The 26,088-nt window shown below is 35.8% G+C and overlaps 1 long non-coding RNA gene across 1 annotated transcript in view; it reads right to left on the bottom strand.

The window, feature by feature from the left end:
* The window catches only part of LOC125965040 (uncharacterized), a 126,265-nt gene extending 103,285 nt beyond the window's left edge, over nt 1-22,980 (bottom strand). Inside the window, exon 1 of the long non-coding RNA XR_007478504.1 lies at nt 22,692-22,980. This is a non-coding gene — a long non-coding RNA (uncharacterized LOC125965040). The remainder of the gene's footprint in view (nt 1-22,691) is intronic.
* Nucleotides 22,981-26,088: the final 3,108 nt, after the last annotated feature.

The following is a 26,088-nucleotide window of genomic DNA, read 5'->3' as shown; positions in this document are numbered from 1 at the left end:
TTCAGTCTGGAAAAGAACTGGAGAGACAGCAGTATGTGAGGTTTAGGGATTGGGGCTCTGGATTAGGTTGACCTGGGTTCAATTTGCTGCTTCACCATGTATGTGCTTTAGATCCTTTGTCAAGTTCCTTAACTGTTTGGATCCTAATCTGTTAAATGGGGATAATGTTCCCAAATTTTTTAAAAGAACTAAACAGGACAAAATAAAGAGCTAGCACTGTCTTTGGTATATCAAAAACACCCAACAAATGCCAGCTGCTATTATAATAATAATTCGGGATGAGGGTAGAAGACAAAGTATTGACTGAGACAATGGCAAAGACATTGTGCTAATCAAATGTGCTAAAATAACCCAACAACAAAGTCATCTGGGTTAAAGTCACAGGATGTTGTCATTATTCAGACTCAAGTTCCCATATTCTGATGTTCCCTATTTATATATTTTCACTTCTGTCACTGGTCAAGATTCTAACAAGTGCAAAGAAGCAGAGAATAAATAAAGTATCCACAAATCCTGCACCCACCCTGGATAACCGCATCTCCTGTGTGACAGCAGGTGGGAGGTATGAGTTTAGGAAATCATGGTGGAGTGACTGACAAGAAGGACATCCAACTCAAGAGCAGAACACAAGTCCTCACCTTGGACTAATTTCAGTCTTATTCTAATCTGTAAACTAGATTTATATTAAAAGGAAAACAAATAAATATGTTACCCCCTAAGAGATAAAAATATTTTTCTTTTAATGGTTACCTTCTTTGTGTACCCTTTGTTTTAACTTAAAGTAAAAACAACTTGTCAACATTTGGGTTTATAGTGGTAAAGAACCTCTTCCAACACTGAAATCACACTACATTTTAAGTAGGCCATTGCTTCTTTTACCTACACGCTACCCATGTTTACAAGCCCAAAAATTCCGAATTATCATATATGAAAAAATTGTTAAGTATATTTATTTCTTGAAAAATTTGAAGACTACCAGAGATAATGAAATAATGCAGGAAAAACAGTTCTAATATGTCAGCTGTTAATCAGTCCATGAATATTTCATTAGTTGTTCACAGGGTACATGATACTTATATTAGATATAATTTGACAAAGATGTATTATAACAGAAAAAACTTAATTCAATCCAGATAACATACTCCACTAGGAACAAATTACTATAAAGGATAATTTAACCCTGGAAAATTCAGATGTGTAGAAGTGTTTTTGTTTTAATTCAGGTCTAGATTTATAATTAAAATTTTAACTGTCTTAACAGTGATAGGAATGCTTTTTTTTAAGGCTTCAAAGCATTTGCTGGAAAATGATTATTTGATTCAGCAATTGCTTCAGACAGTCAACTAAGATGTATGCCTTGAAAAGGAGCCCCATGTCCAGACCACAACCTTTAAGAGATGAGAGGAATAATCTGAACCTGTAACAGCACTGACTGCTGTGCTCAAAAGTATAAATATTCCTGTCTTTGACTAGCATTTAGCATTATAAAAGATGAATGATGTCCTCTATTACAGCAAGGTAAGAATCATCAATTCAGTTTACACGAAGATTTTCTAGGTCCTTGCGTCAATCATTTCATAAAATTATTGATTAAAAGAAATAGAAAAGGAGTGAAATGGCATAAATAATAGAAACACTGAAAACTTGCACACACTCTGTTTTGAGCTTATGATGCAGATCTCAACTCAAATTTAACCTTCAAACACAAATGTCAGGGAATGTGCCATCACTTTACTGAATATCCAAGGTCAATCAATTACTTCTGTCTACTTAGTACACAATTAGGCATGCATTATAGAAAACACGAAAACCTAGGATTCAGGTACTGGTTTCCCTTTTAATTTGAACATTAAATTAATCTGAATTTTAAAAAGAGGACATATTATTAGTGAGCAGATGGAAGAATTCTCAGAGCGAAAATACAAAATGGATACATGAGAAATAGAATATTATTGCCCCTCCCCAGAAGCCTCCTATAAGCCCCTTTTAGTCAGTAATTCCTCCTCCTTCTTCAAAGGTGATAGTGGCTTGTTTCTAACACCACAGATTAATTTTGCCACTCTGTAAACTTTACGTAAACTGAATTATACTATACGTGTGATTGTGAGCCTGGCTGCTATGGTTCAACAGTACAGAGTATGAAAAGCATCCATTTTATTTATGTTGGTCGTTTGTTTTCATTGCTGAAAAGTAATCAACTTTATAAATGTACAAGGATATTAATCACTCTACTATTAAAGCGTATTTGGATTGCTTGGGGATGTTACACAAATAATTTTGCAATGGATATTCTTACACATGTTTTTGATGCACATGTGCAAGCATTTCTGTAGAAGACATTCCAAAGGAAAAGTGCTGGATCATGGGGTATGAGCATATTTAACATTTAGTAAGTGATGACAAATAGTCTTCTCAAGTAGGTGTAACAAATTACATTCCCATCAGCAATAAATGAGAGTTCCCATTGCTCCACCTCTTCACCAACACCTGGTAAGGTCAGTCTGTTTAACTTTTAGACATTCTGATGGCTATGCAGTTATAAAGCCATGGAGGTTTAAATATGTGTGTCCCCAATGACTAATGAAGTTGGGGGATTTTATATATACTTATTGACCATGCTGTATGTTACTTCCCCAGAACTTATTTTATAACCGTAAATTTGTACCCTTTGACCAACCTATGTCCCCATTTCCCCAACTCCCCCAGTCCCTGGCAACCATCATTCTACTCTCAGTTCTATGAGTTCAGCTTTTTTAAGATTTCACACATAAGTGAGAGCATACAGTATTTGTCTTTCTCTGAATTATTTGTCTGAATTATTTCACTTAGCATAATGCTCTCCATGTTGTGACAACAAGGTCCATCCATGTTGTCACAAATGGCAGAATTACCTCCTTTCTATGTCTGAATAATATTCATTCCCACCAACAGAGTAAAAGGATTCCAATTTCTCCACATCTTACCAACACTTGTTATTTCTTGTCTTTTTGATAATAGCCATCCCAACAGTGTGAGGTGGTGATATCTTGTTGTGGTTTTGATTGCATTTGCCTGATGATTAGTGACATTGAGCATCTTTTCATGTACCTGTTGGCCATTTGTGTCTTCCTTTGGAGAAATGTCTATTCAAGTCTTCAGCCCATTTTTAAATTGGGTTGTAGGTTTTGTTTTGGTTTTTTGTTTGGGGGGGTGCTATTGAGTTGTATGAGCACCTTACATATTTTGGACACTAACCCCTTATCTGATATATGGCTTCCAAATATTTTCTCCCATTCTGTAGGTTGCCTCTTCATTTTGTTGATTATTTCCTTTGCTGTGCAGAAGCTTTTTAGTTTGATGCAGTCTTTTTTATTTTGCTTTTGTTGTTTGTACTTTTGGTGTCAAATCCAAAAAATCATTGCCAAGACCAAATCATTGCCATTTCCCTGTTTTCTTCTAGGAGTTTTATGGCATCAGGTCTTACATTTAAACCTTTAATTCTTTTTGTGTTAATTTTTGTGAGTGGTGTAAGACAGGGGTTCAATTTCATTCTTTTGAATGTGAATAGCCAATTTTCCCAACACCATTTATTGAAAAGAATATCCTTTCCCCATATGAGTATTCTTGAGTCCCTTGTCTAACATTAATTGAGCATATATGCATGGGTTTATTTCTGGGCTTTTGATCCCATTCCATTGGTCTATGTGTCTGCTTTTATGTAAGTACTATATTGTTTTGATTAGTACAGCTTTGTAGTATAGCCTGAAATCAGAACATGTGATGCCTCCCTCTTTGTTCTTTTTGAAGATTGTGTTCACTTCTGGGAGTCTTTTGTAGTTATATGTAAATTTCAGGATTGATCTTTCTATTTCTGTAAAAATTGCTATTAAAAGTTTGATAGAGATTGCACTGAATCTATAGATGGCTTTGGGTGGTATGGACATTTTAACAATATTGATTGTTCTGATCTATGAACACAGGATATTTTTCCATTTATTTGTATCTTCATTTTTTTTATCAATGTCTTATGGTTTTCAGTGTACAGATCTTTCATTTCCTTGTTAAATTATTCCTAAGTATTTTATTGTTTTTGATGTTATCATGAATAGGAATGTTTTATTTCTCTTTCATATACTTTATTGTTAGTGTGTAGAAATGCAACTGAGTTTTGTATGTTGATTTTGTATCCTGCAACTTTACTGAATTTGCTGATTAGTTCTAAAAGTTTTTTGGTGGAGTCTTTAGGGTTTTCTATATATAAGATAATATCATCTGCAAACAGAGACAGTTTTATTTCCTTTCCTATTTGGATGCCTTTAAATTTTTTTTTTTTTTTTTTTTTTTTGCCTAATATTTCTGGCTAGGACTTCCAGAACTATGTTAAATACGGGTGGTGAGAGTGAGCACCCTTGTCATGTTCTTGAATTCAGAAGAAAAGCTTTTCAGTTTCTCACCACTGAGTAGGTTAGTTGTGGGCTTGTCCTATATGACTTTATTAAGTTGAGGTACATTCCCTCTATAACCCAATTAGTTGAGAGCTTTTATCATGAGAGGATTTTGAATTCTGTCAAATGCTTTTTCTGAATCTGTTGAAAGGATCATATGGTTTTTATGCTTCATTCTTTTAATGTGGTATATCATGTTTGTTGATTTGCATACGTTGAACCATCTTTGCATCCTAGGGATAAATCCCGTTTGATCATGGTGTATGATTCTTTTAATATGCTGTTGAATTCAATTTGCTAGTATTTTGTTGAGAATTTTTACATCTATATTCACTAGGAATATTGGTCTGTAGTTTTCTCTTCTTGTAGTGTCTTTATCTGGTTTTGGTATCTGAGTAATTCTGGCCTCATAAAATGACTTTGGGAGTATTCGTCTCTGTTCAATTTTTGGGAAGAGTTTGAGAAGGATTAGCATTAATTCTTCTTTAAATATCTGGTATACTCCACCAGTGAAACCATTTGGTCCTGGGCATTTCTTTGTTGGGAGATTTTTGATTACTGCTTCAATCTCCTTAATTGTTATTGGTCTGTCCAGATTTTCTATTTCTTTATGATTTAGTCTTGGTAAGTGGTATGTTTCTAGTAATGTATTCCTTTCTTCTAGGTTATCCAATTTGTTGGACTTTGAATATATCATCCCATTCCCTCCTGGTCTGCAAGATTTCTGCAGAGAAATCCACTGATAGCCTTACAGTCTTCCCTTATTTGTGATGAGGGAATTCTTCTGCAGCTTTCAATATTCTTTGTTTTTGACTTTTAACATTTTGATTATATTGTGTCTTGGAGTAATGTTCTTTGAGTTGATATTGCTTTGGGTCCTCTGAACTTCCTGTGCATGGATGTCTGTATCTCTCCCACGATTTGGGAAAGTTTAAGTTATTATTTCTTTAAATAAGCTTTCATTGACTTGATGGCATCCCAAAGTTCATATAGGCTTTTGGCTTTCTTCACTCTTTTTCATTCTCTTTTCTTTTTGTTCCTCTAACTGGCTAATTTTAAATGATCCTTGAGTTTGATGATTCTTTCTACTGCATGATGAAGTCTGTTGTTAAAGCTCTCTATTGACTTTTTCAGTTTTTTCATTGTATTCTTCAGCTCCAGGATTTCTGTTTGGTTCTTTTTTTATGGTTTCTATTTCTTCATTAAACTTCTCATTTTGTTCATGTGTGTTTTCCTGACTTCATTCTGTTGTCTATCCACGTTCTCTTGCATTTCATTTAATTTCTTTAGAATAATTATTTTGAAATCTTTGCCTTGCAAATCATAGATCTCCATTTCTTTGGGGTCAGTTACTGGAATTTTATTAGTTTCCTTTGGTGGTGTCATAGTCTTATATTTGCCTGATTCTTTGTGATCCATGTAGCCTTGCATTGGTGTCTGTGCATTTGAAGGAGCAAACACATCTTTCCATCTTTGTAGACTGCTTTCATCACGTGAAGACCTTCTTCTGTCAGTTCTCTAGGCTGATGGGATTATCTCTGGAATTGCAGTCATATTGGGTTGGAGCCGGTTGTGAGGCTGTCTCTGGGTCTGCAGTGAGGTCTGCTGTTGGTGGGCTTGTTACCAGGAATTCAGCCGGGCATGGATTCTGTCTCATCCCTGGGCAGATGAAGCTGCCTCCAGTACTTTGTTTGGTAGGGTGATGCTGGAAGAAGGGTCTGCTTCAGTGTCCAAATTTGGGTCCTCAGACAGTGGGCCTATTACCAGGTACATAGATGGGTCCCAGGGAAGGTTCCTGGCTGATCACTGGATGGGGTGGGCAGGACTGGCCCTGGTCTATGGCTGAGAGGGGCTGGAACTAAGCCTCAGGACTGTTTCAGGTTCCACAGCCAAAACTGAGGTCTGTAAACTTGGCTCTGGAGGCACAGATAGGTATGTCTCCCTGCAGGTCCCTGGGCTGGCTATACTGCTCCTTGATTGCAACTCAAGAGGTTGAAGCTGAGTGTAGGATACTTTAAGGATCTCCTGGGTCTTAGTTGGGAGTGTCTCCTGGAGCTCTCTGCCAGCAAGATTGATGGCTGACTGTAACTAGCATGGACTGGAGCCAAGTTAAGGGCCCTTTCGTAATCTACAGTCTGACCAGGTCTGGTGGGCTTACTTCCAGGGACACCTGTACTGCAACTGAAAGGGGCTGGAGCAGGTTCACAGACCACTTTAGGGTCCACAACTAGGACTTAGGTCTGTATGCCTGTTACATGATACATTGGTGGTCTTGACTCTTCCCAGGTCCCCAGGCATATAGTGGTGGTGACAGGAACAAGGCCAAATGGAGCTGTAGGCGAATCCTCGGGGTACAGAGCTGTCTCCAGGTCTGTAGTGGGACCACTGTTGGTGAGTCAGTCACCTGGGTGTGAGACTGCCTTCTTGAAATGGCTCCCCTTCTTGAAATTTAGTCCCCTTGGACTAAATCTGGGTTTAATAATCTCCTACCTGGATCCCATAGCTCTCACAAAGGCACTTCTGTTTATGGATGGAAATCCTGGAAACTATGTTGGCTGAAATCTCTGCACTTTCATAAAAGCCTATGGAGAACTTAAAGAGCTACTAAAAGGCAACATGAACCCCATATTTAAGGATTGGGGGAGCTTAAGTCACATTATTTGTTTCTTGGATAAGGGAATTAAGCCATGCACAAGACAGATTATAACCAACATAAACCTATATTTGACTCAAATTTCTATACATTTTACATGGTAGTTAACTTTTTTTCAACTCAATTTATCAGGGAAATTTCCAGATTTGCCAAATTTTGAAATTCATTGCCTTTGGCAACACTGCTTCAAGGACTCTTTAACTGGTATTTCATAAGATGAGGTACATGTATCTTGTTGATTAAAATCACTGAATTTCTTCTTTACATTTCTAGACCACTGCCAAAAACAACAATTACTAAATAATAATTAATTTAATTAGCAACATATCAGACTTGCAGTAATTGGTAGAACAAGTTGAGACCCTATACAATGTGAGTTGGAGAGAACAGATTATAGTGGATTGTACTCTCTTCTCTATTTAAGAAATCAAAATTATAAACAGAAGATCAATAGGACAATAGCATGTGTAAAGGAGTAAAGGCTCCTAGGTGGGAGCCAGTATGGAAAGTTAGTTCAAGGAACTGAACAGTGCAAGAGCAACTGAAACACAGTAGCATGGGAGGGAGTGGAGTTGGATGAGGTGCAGAGGTGAGCTGGGGTCAGAGCATGAATAGTCTTGAGAGAAAGTCATGATAATTGTGGCTTCCTCCTAATGGCAGTGTGACACCAAAAAAGAAATTTAAGTCGAGGAATGGCATGATGAGAACTGCATTTTTAAAAGGTCACTCTGGCTGCTGTGTAGAGAATGGATTAGAGTGAAGTGAGAAGACTCAGAGAAAGGATTCTAGAGGTCTAAGAGAAAGATGGTAACTCTCACTAGAGGAGTGGTATGAAAATGGAGAGAAGACAATGGGCTCCTGAGAAATAAAAAGGGACATTACCCTTCTTCCAGACCACATCCCAGACACACACACACCATGGTCCATCTAAATACAGCCACTGGCTGGTGTGTGATACCCATGAAAGTCTGGGATCATTGCTAATGATTATTAGCTCTAAGCAGGATTTGCCGGTGCAGGTTCACACCCTGTGTTTCATGCAGTACTCAGCTGATTTTGAAAGAGGCAGAACAGCTTGTGATAAGCCACAATGTGTGCACTTTGCCTCCTAAAGCTGGCATGTGGTAGGCAGTGGGAGGAATGTTGACTGCCAGCAGGACACAGCTGCAAGGGGAAAGGCTCACCCACTCCCTGTGGGCCATTGGTTTAAAAGCTTAAACACCTGCCAAATCTGTGGAATTAACCAGCCTAGCTGAGCAGCCCTTTCTCCCACCTCATGGAAGGACTGTTACAATCAATAAATAAACAGATTCAATCAATCAAAACTTGCTTATAAACAATCCCATGAAATGCATTAATGCCCTTAGAAGGAATGCATTAACATTTTTTTAAAATATCTTTATTGGAGTATAATTGCTTTACAATGGTGTGTCAGTTTCTGCTTTATAACGAAGTGAATCAGCTATACATACACATATAACCCCATATCCCCTCCCTCTTGTGTCTCCCTCCCACCCTCCCTATCCCACCCCTCTAGGTGGTCACAAAGCACCGAGCTGATCTCCCTGTGCTATTCGGCTGCTTCCCACTAGCTCTCTATTTTACATTTGGTAGTGTATATATGTCCATGCCACTCTCTCACTTCTTCTCAGCTTATGCTTCCCACGCCCTGTGTCCTCAAGTCCATTCTCTACATCTGCGTCTTTGTTCATGTCCTGCCCCTAGGTTCTTCAGAACCTGTTTTTTTGTTTTATTTTTTAGATTCCATATATATGTGTTAGCATACGGCATTTGTTTTACTCCTTCTGACTTACTTCACTCTGTATGACAGACTCTAGGTCCATCCACCTCACTACAAATAACTCAATTTCGTTTCTCTTTAATGGCTAATATTCCATTGTATATATGTGCCATTCATCTGTTGGTGGACACTTAGGTTGTTTCCATGTCCTGGCTATTGTAAATAGTACTGCAATGAACATTGTGGTACATGATTCTTTTTGAATTATGGTTTTCTCAGGGTATTTGCCCAGGAGTGGGATTGCTGGGTCATATGATAGTTCTATTTTTAGTTTTTTAAAGAACTTCCATACTGTTCTGCATAGTGGCTGTATCAATTTACATACCCACCAACAGTGCAAGAGGGTTCCCTTTTCTCCACACCCTCTCCAGCATTTATTGATTGTAGATATTTTGATGATGGCCATTCTGACTGGTGTGAGGTGATACCTCATGTAGTTTTGATTTGCATTTCTCTAACGATAGTGATGTTGATCATCCTTTCATGTGTTTGTTGGCAATCTGTATATCTTCTTTGAAGAAATGTCTATTTAGGTCTTCTATCCATTTTTGGATTGGGTTGTTTGTCTTTTTGATATTGAGCTGCATGAGCTGCTTGTAAATTTTGGAGATTAATCCTTTGTCAGTTGCTTCATTTGCAAATATTTTCTCCCATTCTGAGGGTTGTCTTTTCATCTTGTTTATGTTTTCCTTTCCTCTAAGACCAGGAACAAGACAAGGTTGTCCACTCTCACCACTATTATTCAACATAGTTTTGGAAGTTTTAGACACAGCAATCAGAGAAGAAAAAGAAATAAAAGGAATACAAATTGGAAAAGTAGAAGTAAAGCTTTCACTGTTTGCAGATGACATGATACTATACATAGAGAATCCTAAAGATGCTACCAGAAAACTACTAGAGCTAATCAATGAATCTGGTAAAGTTGCAGGATACAAAATTAATGCACAGAAATCTCTTGCATTCCTATACACTAATGATGAAAAATCTGAAAGAGAAATTAAGGAAACACTTCCATTTACCATTGCAACAAAAAGAATAAAATACCTAGTAATAAACCTATCTAAGGAGACAAAAGACCTGTATGCAGAAAACTATAAGACACTGATGAAAGAAATTAAAAATGATACAAAGAGATGGAGAGATATACCATGTCCTTGGATTTCATTAACCTTTTTAAATGCAGTACCAATAGCTCAACATAAAGCCCAGTGCAATTATCCTCTGAAAAAATGATAATAAGGAGGAATGGCAAGGATTATCTCACATTAGAGGGACATCAGAGTCTTTATTGTAGCAAATGTTCTGTGCATTATGCTTAATATTTAATATCATTTACTTAATGGCCGAAATTGGGTTGGGAAGCTACAACCTGCAAGCTAAGTCCAGTCCATCACCTGTTTTTTGAGTAAAGTTTGATTGGAATACAGCCACAACCATTTATTTATGTGTTTTTTTTTCTGGCTGTTTTCAAGCTACAACATCAGAGATAAGCAGATGCAACAGACTGTATGGCCAACAAAGCCTAAAAACAGTTACTATCTGGCCCTTTAGAGAGAAGTATGCTGACCCTGGTCTATCTCTAAACAGGACTTGTTTAAGAGAGCAGTAGCCTTCTTTTAGTCAACTTTTATACCAAGTTCTTGATGTTCACACATATGGTTACCACTCATATGGAAAACTTTTCATCCAAATTCCATTTGGCACTAGTAAGAGAAGGAAATGGAATCGCTGATTCTTCTTGAAGTCCAAAAATGTTGTTCTTACAGTAAGTATTTTTGTGTGTTTGAATAGCACAGGCTTTCATTTTAAAAGATAGCTTATGAAATTAAGCCCGTTTTGAAATAGTAAGTTGAGGAGAAAATTGCTTTTTAAAAGCTCAAAAAAGGCTTCTTTAAACCAACACTTGATAAAACAAAGCTCTCAAATTTTCAGGCTTCATTCAACTGTCCCTGGTTCCCCTAAATTCACAGCCCTCTAATAGAAAATATGTTAAATAGTAAGAAACCCATAGTGAACTGCGCTGTTTTAAATGACTTTGTAACATCTGTTTAACATGAAAAATTCAGTTGCAACTATTCTATTTATTGCCGTAGGCAAACTGTAATTCCATTCCTACTCAACTGTCCTGTGTAAAAACAACCATATAGATTCCTTACTCAGAAACTGACACCCAACGGCTTGATTTATATTCTAGGTCATTAACCCAGTGAACATCCTGAGCCAAGTTAAATTAAATGTCTTCAGTTCTGGTGCACAGTAAGTTGGTGTGATGTTGATTTGTTTTCTGACATTATCTACCTTAGTAGTTTGAGGTGAGACTTTGGAACCAGTAGAATTGAAGGCTGGAAGGACCCTTTGTGACAATAGCCACACAGCTGGTATTTAGCAGTCTTCATGAGAGAATCCAGGAGTCCTATTTTTGATTAAAACACTGGCAAACATCTAAAAGCTTGACAAGACCAAGATGGGGCACAACAGGCACAACTCTCATTGATGGTGGGAGTGTGAACTGGCACATCACTTTGAACAACAATTTGGCATTATTGTGAACTAAATATGTGCATATCCTAACATCCAGCAAGCTTACCTCTGGGTATATTATCTAAAGAAACTCTTGTACTTGAACACTGAGTCATAATCCAAAATGTTCAATGCAATATTATTTGTAACCAAAAAAAAAAACAAAACAGGAACTATCTCAGATGTTCATCAATAGGAACAAATGGATAAACAAATTGTGATACATTCATGCAATGGCATACTATGTAGCAGAAGAACTGAATGAATTAAAACTGCAGTCTGGAAGAATCTCAAAATCAAAATGTTGAATGAAAAAAGCAAATCTCAGAGGAATATACATAGTGTGAGGGTTAATTTAACTTAGCTAGGTCACAGTACCCAGTGTTTGGTCAAACACCAGTCTAGACATTGGCATGAATTAATGCTTAGATGGGATTAATATTTAAGTTGGTAGACTTTGAGTAAAGCCCATAATGTGGGTGGGCCTCATTCAGTCAGTTGGAGGCCTTATAAGAAAAGCCTGAGGTTCCCCAGTGAAGAAGGAATTCTGCCTCCAAACTGACTTTGGACTTGAGCTGCAACACCAACTCTTCCCTGGGTGTCCAGCCTGACACCCTGTCCTGCAGATTTCAGACTTGGCAGGTTCAACAATCACAGGAGCCAATTCCTTAAAATAACTTGAATGTATATTAGTAGTAGAACGTAGTAGTAGTTGATGGTGCATATACATATTATGTAATATTCTGAAGGTATTTAAGAATGAGTAAAATTATACTATATCTACTTGTTGGACTAGATGGCCATGATATATTTTTAGTGATAAGATCAAATTTCAGAGTAATCTGTTGAGGTAGATCCCATGTTTGTTTTTAAGCACACACACACACACACACACAGAAAATACACCTCTTTGCATATGACTGAATAAACACAGAAATATCTAGAAATAAAGATGCAAGCAGTTAACATTAGTTAGCCCAATGTGGAACAAGCAGAGTTGAGAATATTAACTTTTCATTTATATATTTTTATTGTTTAACCTTAAAAATAATCAAGTATTATTTTCATAAAATAAAACAAATTCAGTTAACAAAATGAACTCAAAGACCCCATTGGGCATCTAAGATCCTTTAACTGCATAGTCGATCACTAATTATATACACAATCTTTGATTATAATCTTTCTTTTTAATAATTAATCCTAAATCTAAAGATCTACTTTCAAGTGGGTCTACCAATCTTTGCTTCCCATCTGAGCCTGAAGGTAAATCTTTTGCTTGAAATTTCTCCAAAGCCTCTTTTTCTCCTATATCTCTATTTCTCAACTTGCACAAGAAAGAGCCAACAGGAAAAAGAAAAATGTGTTTATATTTTTGCCTGTCATTCTCTGACTACCTATTTTTATCTTTGTTTCTCTTGATAGTCCCCCAGGAAAATGTGTAGATGATTTTTAAAAATAAAACAAAATATAATAAGGTTTCAATGCCAGAATGTTATTTAAAATGTTTTGTTTGCTTTTATATTTTTTTAATGGCATATAATAAACTTTCATCTCTTTTACTGATGCCTAATAGTTTGAGCTGGGTGTCACTTTACTTTGATAAAGTAACTATAATTGCCCTCAAAGGCATTATATCCCTTCCAATATACAAGATTAGTATAAATCTTATTAAAAACAAGATTACATGATTACACACACAAGAATAATACTGCTGGCTAATCCTCTCTATGACAACTGCTTTGAATTACTTTCAAAGAGTAGACATAAATAGTAAACCCATTCTTGTTGATTCATTAACACTTTCTCGCTAATTTTCCCTCTGAATTTGAAATTAGCATTAGGCAAAATAAGATCCACATCTAGCCATTTCTGATAAGCACATACTTTGATGTTTCTTTGGTTTTGAATTCTATGACTTAGACAAATAACTCAGGTATGAGGATGTTCCCTCTAATTTTATACACAGGTTGTATTCGAAGAATACCCCATTGTCAAGATATCTGTGACTGTTGACAAATGTTCCTCTTTTTTAGTCACCTTGCCTACACCAGATGCAGATCTCATTCGTGACTCCATCTCTGTGTGCTACTCCCAGAACTAGTTGTGGGTACTTACTTAGAGCTACAGCGATTTCATGTATAATCCATGTGCCCCCTTGAGATCTGGAAATTAGCCGCAGTAAACATGTTAAAGAGGCCAAACTACACATTGCTATAGTCTAAGTCCAGAACAGAGGCTCTTCTTATAGGACTCCCACAGTATATTCAACTCACCAAGCCATTTTGGGCCCATAACACTAACAAGTGAATTCAAGGTCAATCTCACATTCTCCTTTGCAATTACTTTTTCAAACTTCGTTACACTTCTCAAACTGCAAATCTGCTCATCTTTCTACTTCCTCCCCCAAAGTCACATCATTTCCAATTTACTGAGAAGAGAAGCCACGAGACCGGAACTCCCTGTGCTCTCCATCCACAAACCTACATGTGCACATTTCTCCTTCTCCCTCTGATTAATAAAAGGCCAATTTTCTTTTAGCTAAGCTCTAAATCCTCTCTCCTCAGAAATTTTGCACTATTAATTGTCCCTTCAAAACACTTTCCTTCCATTTTTCTCTATGAATCAGTCTCACGAAAAAGTAATATTTCTCAAGTATCTCCCATCTCAAAAAAAACAAAAAACAAAACCACACATTTAATCATGTCCCCATTTCCCACCTTTCCAACAGCAAGACATTTGTCATAATCAACATAAAAGTACTGAAAACATAAATACATAATTCAGGAACTCATCACAAAATGAACACCCATGAACTCACTACCCGGCTGAAGAACTGAACACTGCCAGCTCCCACGAGACCCTCTCCCAATTCATGCCCTTTCCCAACCATTACTCCCTTCCCTCTGCCCAAAGGTGACTACTATCATGGCTTAGAATACTGTAGTTTAGAGTTTTTATAAGGTGATCATATGAATACCCTTATTATTATTATTTCTCAACACTGTATTTTAAAAATGCATCCATATTGGAACAGTGATTCATTAATTTTTATTGCTTATAATTTTTCGTGGTATGAATAAGTTCAGTGATTTTTAACAAAATAAATAGTCATGTATCCACCACCACCCACAAGATATAGAACATTTCCAACACCCCAAAAAGCTTTCTCCTGTCCCTTTACAGCCAATTCCCTTCCCCACCCACAGACCTGGGCAACCATTAATCTGTTGTCATTATAATTTTGCCTTTTCTAGAATTTTACATAAATAAAATCATAGAGTATGTAGTCTTTTGTGTCTGTCTTATTTCACCTAGCATAATGCTCTTGAAATTCATCCATGCTGTAATGTGTGTTGGTGGTTTGCTCCTTTTTATCGCCAACTTGCATTTCATTGTAGGAATATATTTGTAATCTGTTTATCCACTGAGCAGTTCTTGGACATTATTCGCTGTAATTTTAATTTGCATTTTCCTTATTACTGACAGGGTTGTTTCCTAGCCATTTATCTATTTTCTAAGTGCTTGTCCAACAATCCTGCCCATTATTCTATAGGTAGACTTTCTTATTCATTTGAAGGGATATAAGATCTTTGTTATTATTTTGATTGCCTTGCTTTTTCATTTCTTAATGTTATCTTTTGAAGAATGGAAATGATCATTTTTATTGTAGTCAAAAATATTAATTATTTCCCTTTTGGTTGATATATTTTGTATCCTGTTTAAAAAAATCTTTCCGTATCCCAAGAACATTAAAATGTGTTCATTTACTATCCTATACAAGCTGCATTCATTTGTGTTTCATATTTAGATCTACAGTGAACCTGAAATTAATTTTTGTGTACAGTGTGAGATAGGGGTTAACTTTCTTTTTCCTTTCTATTTGTGTATTTGTTTGTAAAAAATATGTAGTTAAACTAATACCACTTTTTGAAAAGTCTATCCTTTTCCATCAACCTATGTGTCCTTGGTATGGTAAGGATTATTAATTTTTAATCATAAATAGATGCTAAATTTTATCAAATGCTATTTTTGGGTATCTATTGAAATGAATATATTATTTTTCTCCTCTATTGTGTTAATTTGCTGGATAACACTGATTGACTCTTGAATATTAAATCACCCTTGCATTACTGGAATAAATCTAAATTGGTTGTGATATATTATGCGTTTTGTATGTTGCAGGATTTGGTTCATGAGTCTGACTGCCTTATTATTGTTCTTTTCTTTAACGTCCTTGTTAGGTTTTGGAATCAGGGTTATGTTACTTCACAGTGTAAGTTGGGAAGTCATTCCTTATCTATGGAAAATTTTGTGTAAGATTGATGTTATTTGTTTCTTAAATATTTGGTAGAACTCACGAGTGACACCATCTAAGCCTAGAATTTCCTTTGGGGGAATAATTTTAATTATAAAATCAATAGATTTAATGGTTAACAACACAATTCAACTGGTTGTTTCTTCCCGATTGAATTTTGGTTAAGTTTTTCTTTCCTAGAAATTTCTACATTTTATCTGATGTTTGCTCATAATATTCTCTCATGGTGGCTTTAATGTTTGTAGGATTTGTAGTGATGTCCCCCCTTTTTTACATCTGCTATTGTTCATTTTTGCCTTCTCTCAATTTGTCTTCATCAATCTCATGAGGGATTTACAATTTTATAACCTTTTAAAAGAATAAATTTGTCAGTTCTCTCAACTGTAGGCTTGTTTTCTATTTTGTTCATTTCTTCTTTTATCTATTTTCCTCTTCATTTTGCTTTCTTTGGATTAAATTTGCTGTTCTATTTCTATAGTCTTGTTCCAAACATTTGAGAGTGCTACATATTTAAAACTTGCAAGTCACAAATAGATGTTGATTGAAATATACTACCTAGAAAAAGTACATTTTTAAAATAATAATATTTTAGAATATTTGTAAATCCATGGTTTTTATATGACTGAAATTTAGTAAAATTTTAAAAATGCCTAAATTTAATTATCATTGCACATGTCTGGGCATTCTGTTTTGGAATGAGAGTGTTTGAATAGATAAAAAATAAAATCACGCCTAAATCATAATTATATTTTCCAGGACAATTATTTTTTACTTCTTTTCAGCACAATCATTAATTATATTGATATAATTAAGAATTTTATGTAATTTTCTAATAACAAATTTAACCTTTTTATTGAAATATTATAGTTCTTAGATGGTTTTAAATTAATTTCAATTTGGAGGAATTTTACTCTACTGAGTCTAAGGCAACTGGATTGTCAATTGTCAAATTTAACCAAGAATTTTATATATATAAAATACACACACATATATATATAATCTTCAAGTACTGCAATGGAGTTAGATTTGATAGATTATTATTACTGCAAAAAATATTACAAAATATTGAATGTCCTAATGTAAATTATTATCACACAATTTACAGAGAGCAAATTCAAGCTTCCTCAGTTTTTTGTCCTATCCAGGCCTTCACCAGATTGGATGATGCTCACCCACATTGGGGAAGGCCACCTGTTTTACTCAATCCACCAATTCGAACGCTAATCTCTTTCAGAAACACCCCCATAGACACACCCAGAAATAATGTTTAACTAGATATCTGGGCATCCCACAGCCCAGTCAAGTTGACACACAAAATTAACTATCATACCCTTATTGCACACATTCTTGTGGAACTGTCGCTCAAACACCCTGCCTTCACCATTCAAGAAATGGAAGCATTCTCTAAGCCAATTAGGCTTCCTACTTCGAATCTTTCAATCTTGGTCAGTAGGATGCAAATTGTATACAGGCAGCAGTGGAGAGTGGGGCTGATTCACCCAAGTAACGATATTTGGAAAGGACTTTACAGTGATCAGTTCATCTTATTTACATGAATATTTACAGTGATTTACTCCATGTTTTCCTAATAATGGTTTGTGTTGCTTGAAATAAAAAACAAACCACCAAATAGTAACAACAGTATTTAGTTACAAATTAAGGATACTATTCAATTTATAATTTTCCTTTAAACTGTCAGACTACATCAAAGAAGAAGAATCAGTTTAATGATGATGTAAGTTTAAAACTCCTCTACCACATCTTAATCTCCTTTTCTAGCAAGAATGAAAAGGCGAGGCCTCAAGCTTAGGATTTAGGGCAAACAATAATATATGCTGCTAGAATTTAACGAAATTGTTATTATATTTTCTTCTATACTTCTGTCTATATTAGGTGTTAATGGTTTTCCATTTATGATATGTCACATAAAATTGCTTTAAAGAAACATAATTCAAATAAAAATATCAAATAAAAGATTGAGCAGTTTGAAAGGTGATATGGAAACAATCAAGAACATGTTTTGAGAATGACTGAAGTTTGGGAAACAGCCCAGTTGAAGGAATCTGGGCAGTGGCCAGTTCAGTGGTCAGTCTAACCCACTCTTGATCATACTCCCATGACCAACTCTCCCTTCTTCCCAAATTTCCCTTCAAAAAAATCTCAACTTCTTTTATTAATGCTTGTTGCCTTACTTTCGTAAGTTTCTTTCCTGATTATCTTCTTTGGAGTTCTCAGATTGACTTTGTCTAAGTTCTACATACATCAAAGGCTGACTCTGTACACAATAGAGCAGATTCTGCTATGGAATGGTTAAAACAGCAGGCCCTCCAAAAGTCATCCAAAAAAGCAAACGCTTCTAAGGCAGTTTATTTTTAATGTATAAATTAGTCAGAGAAAAAACGATTTTAAGTGTCTTTTGTGTGCACAAGGCCACCCTGCCATGCCAGATGAATCCCATCATCCAGAAATAGCTTAGTTGCATCCCAGTCACTGTGAAACCCTCAAGCTCACTTTAAGACAGGCACTAGGCTTTGAATGCATAGAAACTTTTGAAATGCAAGTGACTGCAAGATCTATCTTTCCTAGTTAGAAAAAGCTCTTCTGAAAATGGCTGTTCTTTATACCCCCTGCATACAATTTCTCCACATTCCTTCCACTCCCTCCCCACTATTTTGCTATGTTTTTGTTGGATCTTAACCTCCTTATAGTTCTTCTGTTTTTCATTTGTGGTAATGAAATCAATAATTAGACTAGGATGCGAATCCAACTAAAGTTGTCTTCTTTTTAAACTTGAGAATAAAACCAACACTTTGTTTTCATTTCTATTCTTCAGCAGTCTTTAATTGCATTTCTCAGGGAAATTTTATCAGAGTGTTCAATACTGATAATGTTGCCAATCTTATTCTCAAAGTTGGGGTTTTTCATATGGTCTGTGCTTGGCACTGCACTCTGCCTGATTTGGATTTTATTTGATCACTTTGGCTTCAACTGACATTGGGAGGCAAAGAAAACCAGCAATCAGCCTGCCATGAATTTGCCATGGGACCACATACTGCTGCAGAAACAAACATATAAATGTGCTGAGGAAACACAAATTCACAGCAGGCAGATTACAGCATGGTCCCCATGCACTATAGGCTTCAGGAAAAGTGAAGTCTGAAGCACGAGCATAGAATGAGGAAGGTGTCAGAGAGGCCTATGTACATTCTTCCTGAGATAATCCTTTTAAAAGAGAAGAAGCCACTGCACTTCTGTCACTAAAGGAAGGAAGGCAGTGTGACAAGGTAAACACAGTACTGGGCTAGAAGTTATGAAGACTAGGTGTGAGACCAAGCCCTGCCATTGAATACTTTTGTGGTTTGGAATAAGGCAGGCAACATCCCTGAGCTTTAGTTTCCTTTTCTGCAAATGGGAATAAGAACGATGGCCATAAATAACCCTTAGCATATTGTGAAGACCAAATATAAAAATGCTTATGAAAACTGCCTTATGAAATATAAAACTTTACAAGACTATATAAAATGGTCTAATTAATCATTATCTTAAAGTTATTAATAATAATAATAAAAAGTAAACACCTCGCTCCTGAGTTGGGCAAGCAGCAATTAGTATTCAAGCAGTATACGTATAAAGATAAATTTAAATGGCATCTAAATCTCACAGGAAATTTTTATGCTTTCATTTTCAAATAGGGTCTCTTCATGATGGATCATTCATTATTAGAGAGTTTCTCAGTGGAAAGAAAAAGATTATCCGTGGGAGAGATTGCAATGGAATAAGCTGATTTTAACATGCAAAATGGCTGTGTTTATGTATGTTTATAAAAATTCTTTAGTTCCTTCTCTAGATGTTCACTGAATATTCCTCTTCCCAGAAATCCATTTACTTTCTGCATTTTAATAATGCTGCTGTTTTCTGAACAGTTGTATAATACTGAGAGTATTAAGTACAAAATCAATAGAAGTATTTATGAAATCCAGACATGGCTACTAATAAAATGGGAGAATAAACAAGCAAGCTTAAAACAATAGGCTATATACTATTTGCCAAAGGGTCCTTGAACATTTAGTTCGTAGAGCAGGTAGAAACAGAACCAGACAATAAAAGAAAAACAAAACAAAACAAAATCATGTGTATAGAATAAACTTGGTTAGAGTGTTAGGAAACAGTCATGAGATAAACTACAACAACACACTACCAATTTTTTAAGTTACTTAAAAATTAAGTTAATGTTTAACTACTACAACATGGTGTGTGTGTGTGAAATGGTTCTATTCCATCATTAGTGAGGCATGAATTTTTGTTTTGTTTTTTATGTCAGTCGTATTAATATTATGGTCTGGCTAATTATAAAACACTAGGCAAATAAAAGAACAGATCTCCAAAACCACATGATTGTTCACAAGCAGTATTTGCTTCAACTGACTTTGTTTGATAATTTATACCACGTTTCTTTAGTTACCAATTCCATCTTGTTACAATCAAACCTTCTGTATCTCAGTGTTTTTAAAATACCCCTTGTAAATAGAATTTGGCTTAAAAAAACAAAAATCTAGTCAGGTAATTTTTGTCTTATAATTGGAGCATTTAATCCATTTACATTTAATATAGTTACTGATGAATTTGTGCAGTTGTTTTTTTAAGTTTACACTTTGAAATAATTATAGATTCACAGGAAGTTGCAAAGATAGTACAGAAAGGATTCTTGTACACTTCATTCACTTTACATCTTATATGATTATAGTATAATATCCAAACCAGGAATTTGACATTGGTACAATGTGTGTACATAGAATGCAGTTTTATCACCTGTGTAAGTTTGTGTAACCACAGTCACAAACAAAACAGAACTATTCCATCACCACAAAGGTTTCCCTTTTGCTACTCCTTTATAGTCACAGCCACCCCCTAAGCTCACCAGCCCTAAACCATGTTAAACACTAATCTACTTTCCATCTTTACAAATTTTTCATTTTGAGAATGTTATATAAGTGGAATCATACAGTGTGTAACACTTCTGAGATCTTTTTCAACAAGCATAATGCCCTTGATTCATGCGAATTACTACATGTATCAAATAGTTTCTTCTTTTTTAAAATTAATTTATTAAAAAAAATTTTTTTTTAATTTTTGGCTGCATTGAGTCTTCGTTGTTGTGTGCAGGCTTTCTCTAGTTGCAGCGAGCAGGGGCTACACTTCATTGCGGTGCTCAGGCTTCTCATTGTGGTGGCTTCTCTTGTTGCGGAGCACAGGCTCTAGGCATGTGGGCTTCAGTAATTCTGGCACGTGGGCTCAGTAGTTGTGGCTCGCAGGCTCTAGAGCGCAGGCTCAATAGTTGTGGTCCACGGGCTTAGATGCTCCGCGGCATGTGGGATCTTCCCAGACCAGGGATCAAACCGGTGTCCCCTACATTGGCAGGCAGATTCTTAACCACTGTGCTACCAGGGAAGTCCCTCTTCTTTTTTATTGCTTAGTAGGACTCCATGGTATGGATGTACCAAGTCTGTTTAACCATTCACCTATTGAGGGATATTTTGGTTTTATCCAGTTTTTGACTATTACAAACGAAACTGCTATGAACAATCATGTGTAGATTTTTGTGTGAAAATACATTTTCATGTCTCTGGGAGAAATGCCCAGCAATGCAATTGACAACATGTATGGTAAATGTGTTTAATTGTTTAAAAAACTGCCAAACAGATTTTCAAAGTGGCTGTACCATATTACTTTCCAATGTATGAGATCCATTTCTCTACATACTTGCCAGCATTTGATACTGTCACTATTTTTTTTATTTTTGCAATTCTAATACGTATGTAGTGATGTCTCATCTTGGTCTTTATTTTCATTTCCCTAATGTCCGGTCATGTTGAACATCTTTTCATGTGCTTATTTCCCATTCATGTATCCTCTTTGGTGAAAGGCCTCTTCATATCTTTTGCCCATTTTCTAATTGGATTGTTTTACTGTTGAGTTTTGAGAGTTCTTCTATATTCTAGATATGAGTTCTTTGTAAGACATATGGTTTGCAAATATTTCGTCCCAGTCAGTAGCTTGTCTTTTCATCCTCTTCATATGATATTTTGTACAGCAAAAGTTTTTAATTGTGATGCAGCTTATCAGTATTTTTTTTTATGGGTCTTGCTTTTGGTGTCATGTCTAAGAACTCTTTCCCCAAACTTTGGGTTCTGAATATTATATCCTATGATTTCTTCTATCAGCTTTATGATTTTATGTTTACATTTAAATCTGTAATCCATTTTTAGTTAATTTTTGCATGAGGTTTAGGTTCCTTTTTATTGGGGAGGCAGTGGATGTATATCCAATTGATTTAGCACCATTTGTTAAAAAAATTAGCCTTTGCCTATTGAATTGCTTTTGTACCTTTGTTGAACATCAATTGGCTATGTTTGTGTGGGTTCTGGGTTCTCTATTCTGTTTCATTGATCTAAATGTCTACCCTCTGCCAATACCACACAGTCTTGATTATTCTAGCTATATAGTAAAAGTCTTGAAATCAGGTAGACTGATTTCTCTCACTTTATTCTTTTTCAAAATCGTTTTAGCTATTCAGCTTTACCTTTCCATGTAAAGTTTAAATCTACTGTATTACTTGCTTCTTTCTATTTATCCCACCTGTTCTGTGTCTTTGTTTTGTTTTATGAAGTTATTTATTTGCTTCTTTCTTTTCTTCTTATTGGATTATTTTCTATTACTTTACCACCTCTCTCCATTAGCTTGGAATTTATATGCATTTTTATTATTTTTTCAGCGCTTACCCTAGAGACATAAAATAAATTAATTGGTACTTTACTCTCTTCCTAGACAATGGAAGAATCTTAAAACACTTTATTTCATTCTTCCAATTTAGATGACATTGTTATAATTTATTTTAATCCTCTCTCTATATATTAAATGACATAAAATTTTATTATTATTTTAAACAGATAACACTAATTTATTGAATGATATACTTACCATTTTTGTTTCTCTTGGGAGCATCTCTGAGCTTCCACATGGAGTCATTTTTCTTCCACCTAAAGAAGAATATTCACTTTTATTGCTTTCATTGTGGGTCTGATGGTGAAAAAGTATCTTACTTTTGTTTAACTGAAAATGTTTCTACTTCACTTTCATTTTCTAAGCATATTTTCCACAAGGGATTGATTTATTGGTTGATAGTTATTTTTTTCAATCAGGTACCAAGATTTTGATGATTCTGTTGTCAGCTCTCAGCATTATTGTTGATCCTTTACATTTACCTTGCCTTCTCGCTACTGACAACAAGAATCCTGCCTTCACTTGATTTCAATTTTGTTTGCCTTTTTTATTCAACAGTTTTACTACCATGTATCTAGATATTCCTTCTTTTTATTTATGCTGCCCAGGATTTTCAGGGCTTTGTGATGTGTCTTTCATCAGTTTTCAAAAGTTCTCAGCTATTCTCTTTTAAAATACTGCTCTTGCCCTGTTTTCTCTCTCCTCTTCTTTTGAGATTTCAATTACATATTTTTCACTTTCTTATTGTGTCTTCTCTTATGCTCTTTTCTGCATATTCCATTCCTTTAGTCACTCCATGACTCATTCTGTATAATTTATTCTGACCTATATTCCATCTCACCAATTCTTCCTTTAGTTGCATCTAATCTGCAACTAAACCCAACCATTGAGCTCTTATTTTGGGTTACTGTACTTTGAAACTTAGAACTTCAATATGATTACTTTTTAAAGTTTCTATTTTTTCCTGTCAGAATTCTCAGTCTTGTCTCTTTTTTCCTTGAACAATAAAATGTTAGTTATTTTAATGGTCTATGATAACACCAATATCTGGAACACTGAAGATCTATTTCTATTGTCTTGTATTTCCATTCATTCCTATTCATGTTTGTTATCTTGTCTCTGCATGTGCATGGATATTTTTTAACTATGTGCCAGATAGTTTATTTGTAATATTGTTTGTATAAGTAAATTAAGGACTAGGATGGTGTTATCTTCTATCAGAAAATATTTGTATTCATTTCTGTCAGTTGCCTGTTTGCACCATAATTCTGGTATCACCTCAGTTCAATTATAGGGGTTAAAAGGGATCCTAAAATGAGCTGCAGTTCCTTTGAGAACCTGTTCACTTTTGTTTGTTTACTTTTAATTTACCCTTTCTCCTAGGGTGCAACCCTTTGGGGCTCCAAACACAAGTAGAGTAAGATCCATCAGGCTTTGCCCCTCGACAGAACTTGGATTCTTTGTACTTTTAGCCCTTTAAACCTGTCACATGTGCTGTTCAGCCTCTTACCTGTCCATCTGAACCATCAAAAGTGGCCATAAACACTGGTCTCTATTCTCCATACATTCCTGTTCTCACCTATTTTTAACCACTTTACCCAGTAGGCTCATTGTCTACCTCACTTCTAGAACTTCTAAGGTGCTGACCCCTCCCTCTGCACCAATTATCATTCACACTGTCCTCTCTATGCTGCTGATGGATGCTAAGGGGCGGGGGGTGTCTCGACTTCTCTTGCCTCATATTTCTATGAGGAACTTCCTACTCCTTTTCCCTTGGCCTCTCTCTCCTCATTCCTTTCCCACACTTCCCTCTGGGAGGATGAGTGAGTCAGTGTGATGTGAGTTTGGGAGAAGCCTCTTGTGGGCTGTGCTCCCTTACCAAGCTGGTTGCCTGTACAGAGAGGGCATTGTATTTTGCTCTCAACCATGTGGGCTGTTCCCATCCCTGCAAAAGGAATTCCAGCAGATTTGAGTGCTAGATTAAATCCATTACGGAGAATAAAGAAAATATTAAATGTCCATTTGGCCACATAGTAAATTGTATTCTCTGATGCAACTTTTATACATAAAAAACCACTATTCTGGTCTTTTTTTTTTGGCTTCTGTCTTCTTTTTCAATAAGTTCCAAGCTCAGGAGGAAAAAAAAAGGAGTGTTATTGATTGATTCCCTTAAAAGCCTCCAAATGGCTATTCACCAAAAATCTCTCTTATAACTCATTGTACGGTGGAAGATCTTCATCCTAATTTTCATCAGTGTGTGTCATCACCCCAGGGTCATGCCTGCAGTTTGAAGCAATAGTACTGATACATCCAGCCATATGCTTTTTTTCCCCCATTGCCATATTCTGTTCACAGTATGAGATTAATGACATGTTTAGAGTCACAGCAAACTGAAAATAACAAATGTGAAGGTATTTCCCCAAAGACATGAGACATAGCATCATAAAATGGAACAAAAGCAACTGGCAACCCGTGTGTTCTACCCACAGCTATAATATCAAAGTTTACCTTCTCTGAACAAAGTAACCAAATTATTAACTACAGTTTACTTTTTTACAGTATGTGGGTTTTTTAAAATAAAATATTACATAGCCACCAATGAGACCTGATGTCATCTAAGCCAAGGGAACTGTTTCCCCAACCCAGCTAGAACAAAAGAGCCTGAACAATATGAACAGTAGTGCAGACTTGGTCCTTAAACCCACAAACTGTGTTTATATAGACAAAACCATAGATAAAACTTTTATATTAAAACTTTTCCATGAGCTTTAATTTTCCTTTTTTTTTTTTTTTCTTTTTAGAGAACTTCTGCTTATTTGCAACTATTTCTGGGCCACAGCCGTATTCCAACAGAGCGCTTTGGCAACAGCCTCTGTTGTGGTCAACAACTCCATCTGCAGCTGGGGTTTCTTAAAAGAAGTGAGTAGCATTTGCCTTATAATGCTCCAGCAACAAAACAAGGAAAACTTCCATGGGAATCAGATGGTCACGGAGCTTCCCCCATCTCTCTCCTTCCCTTACTTCATGCAATCAGGGGGGTCAAAGCCACTGGTGCACATTTCAGCAAGTATGTCACTCACAGCACAGCTAATACATAGATACAATCCTAACCACTAGGCTCTGAAACAGATCGTGGGAAACTTCATTGACTAAAGTGATTGCAGGATTAATAAACTGAGTGTTTCAAGTTGGAAGTCTTGTTACAGGTTAAGACTGTATCCCCCTGAAGTAGAGACATGACTCAGGATGGGCATCTACTTGTATGTGTATTTGGTGGGGAGTGGTTCAGCTACAGAATTTGCCCAAAGACCACAAAGCCATGGAATAAATAAACAAATATCTATCTTTGCCTTAACTATAGCCACCAAAACAAAGCAAAACCAAACAACAACCAAAAAAGAAAACATAGTTTTTTGGCAAAGCAGTAATTTCTGAATTAGGAGTCAGAAGTAAGTAAGAAGACAGAAGTCATGAGACTTACAAGGTAAAAGTCACAACTAGCATCTTAAAATGTGGGAGTCTTGTCTGGCTAATCCAAGTTGAACAAAGTCACAATAAGAAATCAACCTAAATATCAAAAAAAAAAATGCTGAGT

Source organism: Orcinus orca, chromosome 7 (assembly GCF_937001465.1).
Source record: "Orcinus orca chromosome 7, mOrcOrc1.1, whole genome shotgun sequence".
In the NCBI taxonomy this organism is placed as follows: domain Eukaryota; kingdom Metazoa; phylum Chordata; class Mammalia; order Artiodactyla; family Delphinidae; genus Orcinus; species Orcinus orca.
This window is presented reverse-complemented; position numbering and strand designations above follow the sequence as displayed.